Genomic DNA, 8,369 nt, shown 5'->3' with positions numbered 1-8,369 from the left:
TCTGTGTACACTTTTGTATGCTTTTGCGCAAGACCCTAGTAAAACACACATCTCCATGTAAAGTGTGACCATGCCGGTGAAGGAGAAATAGTTAAGTAGCTAGTCAGGTACAGCATCCAACAATAATAAGTTAAGTGCCATGTGCCAAGAGAGATGATAGGCTGAGTAGTGACATAGGTGGGGTGCACGCTGTTTTGTTAATCTATATATATATAAAAGGGTAATGGAATCACGGCACCGGACAAAACAACTAAACTAAATGCTCCACAACCTTGAAAATTGAAAGCACAACCTCTCATCCATGCCTCTACGTTCATACAACCAAAAAGAAAAGAAAAATTAAGTCCTAGCCACAGCAACGCGTGGCCGGGAACAGTTAGTCTATATATATAAAAGGATAAAGTTGTTTGCACAGTGACTATAACAACAAATCTAAACGTCCCAGAAATACGAAACTTGGCAGCACAACACAAAAGCCTTGCCTCCCGGTTATAACAACACAACCACACCACAAAACCACAATCCGGACCCACAAAAATCACAACAACGCATCGTGACTATAACAACACCACTAAACGCCCTAGAAATACAAAACTTTGCAACACAACACAAAAGCCTTCCCTCTCGGTTGTAACAACACAACCACACCACAAAACCACAATCCGGACCCACAAAACTCACAACAACGCATTGTGACTATAACAACACAACTAAACCGGATGGCCATCTGTCTGAGGGGTTTGGGTGGGGTCTTCCTTCATGACAAAAAGAAAGAAAGGGGTTGGATTGGATGCAAACTACAAATCCCAGCACCCCATGGCATGGAGTCCATGCATTTCAATTAGAGGCCTCTTCCTTTTCCCTTTCCCCGCTATCCAACCCACTGATCCAGTTCCATGGCTCCGCAGGCAGGAAAGGCTGGGACGGATAGAACGAAGGAAGGAGGGAGGGAAGGGAAGCGAAGGAATGCCAAGGACAAGAGCCCTCCCTCTCTGCCCGGAAGGCCAAGAGCAAAAGGGAGAGAAAAACCATTGATCAGGTTATATTTACCCTCCTTTCTGACCAGTGTGTTCTTATCACCGAGCTCAGGATCGGAGCAGAGAAAGGAAAAAGCATAGGAATAAAGGAAACAAGGAGAGCACCCACTCTATCTATCCATCCACTCATCTATCCATCCACTCACCCACTAATAATAAACACCTACACAGGCAAGAATCAGCCATGCACTGAGGCTACAAGGCCATTCAGTGCTCATCCACCTCCCCAATCCCTACATGCACACTTGGCCTCCAAATAAAAACAATTACAATAATAACAATGACAGCAACAACAATAAGAATCAACACCATCACAGGCAAGAAGCAACCAGGCACTGAGGCTGAGAGGCCAGTCAGTGCTACACTGGCCCTCCAAAAAAGCAATACAGTACATCTAACTTGTTCACAATAAAAATATAAACCGCATTCAACAGAATCAGACATCACGATTAACAACAAACCAAAGACAACAGAGATCTCAAGCAATTATCAATCAACACAAAAATTGAAGAAGGCAACAGACTTTAAATACTACTACTAATGTGAGTATAAAGAAGGGTGGAGGTCACAGCATCAATACAACCTAATGTAGACTGACCAACACCACCAGACTCAGACACAGCAACGCGTGGCCGGGCACAGCTAGTAGCCATATAAAGGCTGAGACATTGGCCTTGTTCAGGTGCCCTGTTTGCTGCAGCAGTAAAGGGTCCCATTATCCCCCAATTCAAGCATTATTGCATTGTTTGCTGCGGACACACTGCTTCCACTGACAGCCTGTGTTTCTCCAGCCCTCCCTCACCATCTTCCTTGTGGGATAGGACTGAAATATCAGCTGGGATGAACCTGGAAACTGAGTGGAAGTCAAATAACAAACGGTCCCTTTGGCCAAAGTAACTACGAAACCCCAGCACTGCTTTCAGTCCAGCCTACTCAAAGTACTGGTCAAGATATGAGTTTATTAGTCTCATAATAAATGTTATTATGTTAAATAAATTTTAGCCATCCCAAGTCCCTTTGGGGAGATGGTGGCGGGATATAGAAATAAATCATTATTATTATTATTATTGACACAACGACGTTGTATGACACAGCAAACAAGATAGACATGCTGGATTTCGTTTCACAAACCCACAAGTCGAACACTTCCCAAGTGTCTAGGACTGTGTGATGTATTTTCGGATGATGCGTGCAGATCCCAGCAGGGTGGCCTTTTGCAGTTGGCAGATCGTAATTTTGTCAATGTCTATTGTTTCCAAATGCCGGCTGAGCTCTTTTGGCATGGCACCCAGTGTGCCCATCACCACCGGGACCACCTGCACTGGTTTCTGCCAGAGTCTTTGAAGTTCAATCTTGAGGTCCTGAGAGCGGCTGAGTTTTTCCTGTTGTTTTTCATCAATGCGACTGTCACCTGGGATGGCGACATCAATGATCCAAACTTTGTTCTTTTCCACAACTGTGATGTCTGGTGTGTTGTGTTCCAGAACTTTGTCAGTCTGGATTCGGAAGTTTCACAGTATCTTTGCGTGTTCATTTTCCACGACCTTTGCAGGTTTGTGATCCCACCAGTTCTTTGCTGCTGGGAGGTGGTACTTGAGGCATAAGTTCCAATGGATCATTTGGGCCAGACAGTTGTGCCTCTGTTTGTAGTCTGTCTGTGCAATTTTCTTACAGCAGCTGAGGATATGATCAATGGTTTCGTCGGTTTCATTATTATTATTATTATTATTATTTCACACAACAGTGTTTTATACAACTCTAATGTAAGCAACAACATGTTCCTTAGCAAAACTGTTTTCATCCTACAACTACACAGTGCTTATTAAACTGTGGGTCCCCTCCCCAAATGGGGTCTCTTTAGCTCAGTGCTGCGGTCATGAAAACAATGACAACAGTAAAAGGTTTCTGAACACCACCCATTTGCACAAATCTATTAGCAACAATATGCAGTGTATACCGTAAATTCTACAAATAATGCTTCAACTGTATTCCACAGAAAAATAAAGAAAATCAGCCTGTTTAGCCAGCCTTGCAAATGCTGATTTGTTACCAGTAAATATTCTTATTTTATAGATATCGTGTTCTACCATATAAGCCGGGTAGATTATTAAGATCAAGTAGTAAACTGCTGCTATTGACTCGGTTTAGGGACATCCGTCATTTAAAATTGGCTAGAGATGGCACATTCTCAGGCGTGACACCAAAACTTTGGAACACTTTGCCAGCAGCAATAAGAGCAGCCCCCACCCTCTTGGCCTTGAGGAAAAACTTGAAAACTTTTCTATGTGGAATAGCTTTTAATGAAGGTGACAGAAGCCTAGGACCTGCATTTATAATTATATTTTACCTTCCTAGGCATTTTAGAGTGCTGTTGTCATTTTTTTAAAATCATTTTTATGTCCGACAAGGACTGACTTGGGATTACAGTAGAGTCTCACTTATCCAAGACTCGCTTATCCAAGGTTCTGGATTATCCAAGGCATTTTTGTAGTCAATGTTTTCAATATATCATGATATTTTGGTGCTAAATTATAAATACAGTAATTACAACATAACATTACTGCGTATTGAATGACTTTTTTTGTCACATTTGTTGTATAACATGATGTTTTGGTGCTTAATTTGTAAAATCATAACCTAATTTGATGTTTAATAGGCTTTTCTTTAATCCCTCCTTATTATCCAAGATATTCGCTTATCCAAGGTTCTGCTGGCCTGTTTAGCTTGGATAAGTGAGACTCTACTGTATTTTAATGGGTTACTTATACTGTTATGTTTTATCTATTGTTGTAAACCGCCTTGAGTCCTTGGAGAAAGGCAATCTAGAAATACCCAAATAAATAAGTAAAAATATATATACCTATATGTAAAGAAGTGTGTTTTTATTTTGATTTATAGATGTCATGTTTAATTTCGTTTTAAAAAGTCATGTTTAGCTATGTTTAAAAGGGTAAGTATTTAGTTATTAGTGCGTGGGGGATGGTAACCAGCTCAGCATTCTGAGGCAGGTTGCCATGGTGACGAGGGCGGAGCCAACCGCCGTTTGGAGGAAAAGGAGGGAATGTTTAAAAAACAATTTTTAGTCTGTGATTTTAGTCACAGGGAAGACACTGGTTCCAGGTTAGGGAAACCAGGGAAGCTCAGATCTCTAGTTGTGTCTTATTAAGCAAGTTAGGTGACTTGTTTAGGTTTATTCTTAGAGTCTGAGTAGTAAGGGGAAGTGTGAAGCCTTGATGTGATGACAGGGATTGGAATCCCTTCGGATCCCACCTTTGCCACCAATTATGCGAAGGGTTCACCTTCTACCTCTATGTATCCTACTTTTCAATGTTATCGCTGCCACCACCTTTGAAAGATGCTTTGCTCAAACAATAAGCAACATTTGATGAAACAGTAACTGGTTTATTTTATAGTACAAAGCTTGATGGTTGCAAGAATGTTATAACTTAAGTTGAACGATGTTACTTCTATACAGTAAGTGTTGCAAGACTTTTCAATCGTTTCACTGAGCTTAGTATGGTATTAGCTTTATAAGACTCGTTTCTTTCAGTCAGGAATACTGTCCTTCTTTAAACTTAATTGATCTGTACCCGATCAAACTTGGACTGGGGAGTTTAACTGGTTAACCCTAGTCCTTCTATGACTTAGGGATGCAACCTCAGCTCTTTAGTTATTCCTACTAAAGGCTCAGCAACTTCAATTTTAGCCCTTCTCCGCTAAAACCCTCTAGCTGCTCAACTTCCTCCCACAATCCCTTTATTTCGACCACCCTCCTTTCCCACTGAATAGAACCAACTGCTCTGCTCAACCGACCAACTCCAACTGCCCAATTCCAACTGCTAAATTTTGAATTCTAAGGCTTCCACCAGCAAGGTGAAGCCACGCCCCTTTTCCTGGCCGTGCCTTAGAGGTTCCCAGCTTCTGTACAAAAACAGCTGAAATACATAACCTTAAACAGTCAACCTAAACATAGCAATCATGAATAAAACACAATGATCATGACATCTTTACATACCTTCCAACCCGGAAAGATTATTTTTGCTTTTTCTAGACCCAGAATAAGCAAAAATAATAGAGAGTAACACAAAATACATATCTATACATAAACATAACATCATACCTTAAACTCTAAATACAAACCTGTAAGTCTTCCGATCAAGGTGCTCTGGATAGAGCATCAGCTACCACATTACATTTGCCCTTTATATGTTTAATATCAAATGTAAAGTCCTGTAGTGACAAACTCCATCTCATTAATTTGTTATTGGTCCCTTTTACATTATCCAACCATCTTAGGGGTGCGTGATCAGTTTGTAACGTAAACTTCCTTCCCCACAAGTATGGTTTCAGTTTCTTTATGGACCAAATTATTGAGTAGCATTCCTTCTCGATTGTGGACATGCTAAGCTCATTAGAATGCCACTTCTTACTGAGGAATAGTATGGGCCTATCCTCTCCATCTTCATCAATTTGACTTAGGACTGCTCCTAGTCCAGTGTCTGAAGCGTCACAAGTTAAAATGAATGGGTCATCAAAATTTGGGGCTTTTAAAACCGAATCAGAAGTAAGGGCCTTTTTTAAATTGTCCATGGATTCCTGACACTTGGGAGACCATATTACTTGGTTTGGGTGTTTCTTTTTTGTAAGGTCTGATAATGGGGCAGCTAAATTACTGAAAGACGGGATGAACTTTCGGTAATATCCGGCCAAACCAAGAAATGATCTAATTTGTTTTTTTGTTTTCGGGATTGGCCATTGGTGTATATCTTTGACCTTGGTAGGATCAGGTCTGATACACCCTCCACCTATAATATGTCCCAAATACTTAGACGTATGGTTTCCCAACTTGCATTTAGAAGCTTTAATAGTTAACCCAGCTTCTAATAACCTGCCCAACACACAATCAAGATGCTTAAGATGGTCTTCCCAACAATCACTATAGATACCTATGTCATCCATGTAGGCTAAACAGAACTCACCTAAGCCGTAGAGAACTTTGTCTACCAGCCTCTGAAATGTCGCGGGACTATTTTTTAAACCAAATGGTAAAACGACGAATTCGTAGAGTCCCCCTTGAGTTCTAAAGGCCGTTTTGGATTGGTCTTCAGGTGCCATAGGCACTTGCCAGAACCCCTTAGTCAAATCAATACTACTTATAAATTTGGCTTTTCCAATTCTTTCTAGTAAATCATCCAAACGGGGCATCGGATACATGTCGTTTTGGGTGATTTTATTTAACCGCCGGTAATCTATGCAAAACCTTACGGTTTTGTCTGGCTTCTTTACTAACACTATGGGCGAAGCCCAAGGGCTGTTAGATGGCACGATTATATCCAAATCTAACATCTCCCTGACCTCTCGCTCTATGCATTCGCTTATCTTACCCGTCACCCTATAGGGAGGGGATGCTATCGGTGCGGCGTCACCGGTGCATATTTTATGTTGCACTCCCTGCACTCTCCCGGGTAAATCCGAAAACATGACTTTATACTTAGCCAAGATTCCTTTAACCTCTCTTTGTTGTGATGGAGATAAGTCTGAATTTATGGTTACTTGATCCAAGTTTCTATGTATCTCCCTATTACCTTCCCAAAATGAAAAAGGACCTGTATCTTCCTCTGATACTACACAGTAAACATTTGCTGACCTATTTACATACGGCTTAATCATATTTACATGCACCCGTTTCTCAATCCCTGATTGTTCATCTAGGATGTCACAGTTCACATGGTTCTGCTTCCTGACGATCCTCCACGGTCCAGTCCAGTCTATCTGTAGTTTGTTGTTCTTGTTGGGTGTTAAAAACAGGACCTCATCTCCGACATTGAAGTCTCGGGGTCTCGACGTTGCGTCGTACCGGGTCTTTTGTTGCTCCTGGGCCGCCATAAGATGTTCCTGGGCGATGTCCCTGGCCATCTTTAATGTTGACTGAAGATCCTTGATGTAGTCGTCGACAGGAACAGGATCTGGTGTAGGGCTTGCTTCCCAGTGCTCTCTGATCAAATCAAGGGGTCCACAAGCCTTCCTTCCGGATAACAGTTCAAAAGGCGAGTAACCAGTGCTGTCTTGTGGGTTGTCATGGGCCACATCTAACAGTTGTTTCCTGTGGTTTACAGGTACCACTATTTGGGTACGTGTTTCTGGCTTATTCAAAGTCTTATGGCTTGTACTTTTCCTGTATAAAACTCCCTCCTTAAGTATGAACTTAGGAGTTTTACTTTCTTCTGTTCCTGTGGCGCTCTGAGCTTGCAAGAACAAAGGTTGTAATGTTTCATCTGCTAGCTGCTCTCGCAGTATCTCTTGTTTTCCCTCCATTCCGCTGGTCAACTCAGTGATGTTCGAACTAGACTCAGGAAGTTGCTCTGAGCTAGCTTGGATGGTTAAACACTTGGCTTTTGGAGTGTGGACCTCCATGTTGCCTTCATGTTTATCAGCTTCTTTCTGCCAATTCCTAACTTTTCCATTTAAATCATTCCCAATCAAACATTTGTATGGGATATCCGCGCAGACTGCGAAGTCCCATAATCCTTCCCAGCCTTTGTACTTGATGGGTAAGGATACTACAGGGGTTGGTATCGATGGACCTATTCCCTTTAAATTTATCTCTGAAGAGGGATGTTGGTATCTCTGTGGGACCACTTCAGGACGTATAATGCAGACATCCGACCCAGTGTCTCTCCATCCCTGCGTGTGTATCTCATCTATGACAATAGATTCTAAATAGTCTTCAGAGATTTCTCTTGAAAGGATAAATAAACATTGTTTTTCTTTTGGCCTCACATCAGGGCTTCTAGATTTAACTTCAGGTTCCACTTCTTGTTCTATTGGAGCTCTATTTACAAAGAACGTGGACCTGTCTTTCTTGATTAAGTTACATTGGTATCTAAGATGCCCTGGCCTTCCACAATGGTAACATTTTATCTTTTCCTCAGGCCTGGCTTGGCCTGCAACTGCCTCATGCTTCCTATAGGCGGTGTTTTCTCCTGAACCTCCCCTTTGCATCTGTGTGCGTGCGTGAGGGTAAAACGTCGGCTTTAGAGGTTTTTTCTCCTTTGGTTCTTCCTCCTTCCTAAAGCCTTCTTTCAAGGTAATTAGCTGGTCAATCATTACTGCAGCTTCGTTGGCTGTCTTTGGGTTTCGGTCTTGAATTAGCCATCTGTATTCTGAGGGAACTAGGTGAAAGAGCTGCTCCAGCTTCAATAGTTCCTTAAGTTGCAGAAAGGAATCTACTTCAGAAGTCCTCACCCAGCTGTCAAAGTATTGAGCTTGCTTTGAGGCAACTTGCGCAAAACTTTGGTGTCTGTCCCTCTTTAAAGTTCTGAACTTTAATCT

Source organism: Anolis carolinensis, chromosome 6 (assembly GCF_035594765.1).
Source record: "Anolis carolinensis isolate JA03-04 chromosome 6, rAnoCar3.1.pri, whole genome shotgun sequence".
NCBI classification, from domain to species: domain Eukaryota; kingdom Metazoa; phylum Chordata; class Lepidosauria; order Squamata; family Dactyloidae; genus Anolis; species Anolis carolinensis.
This window is presented reverse-complemented; position numbering follows the sequence as displayed.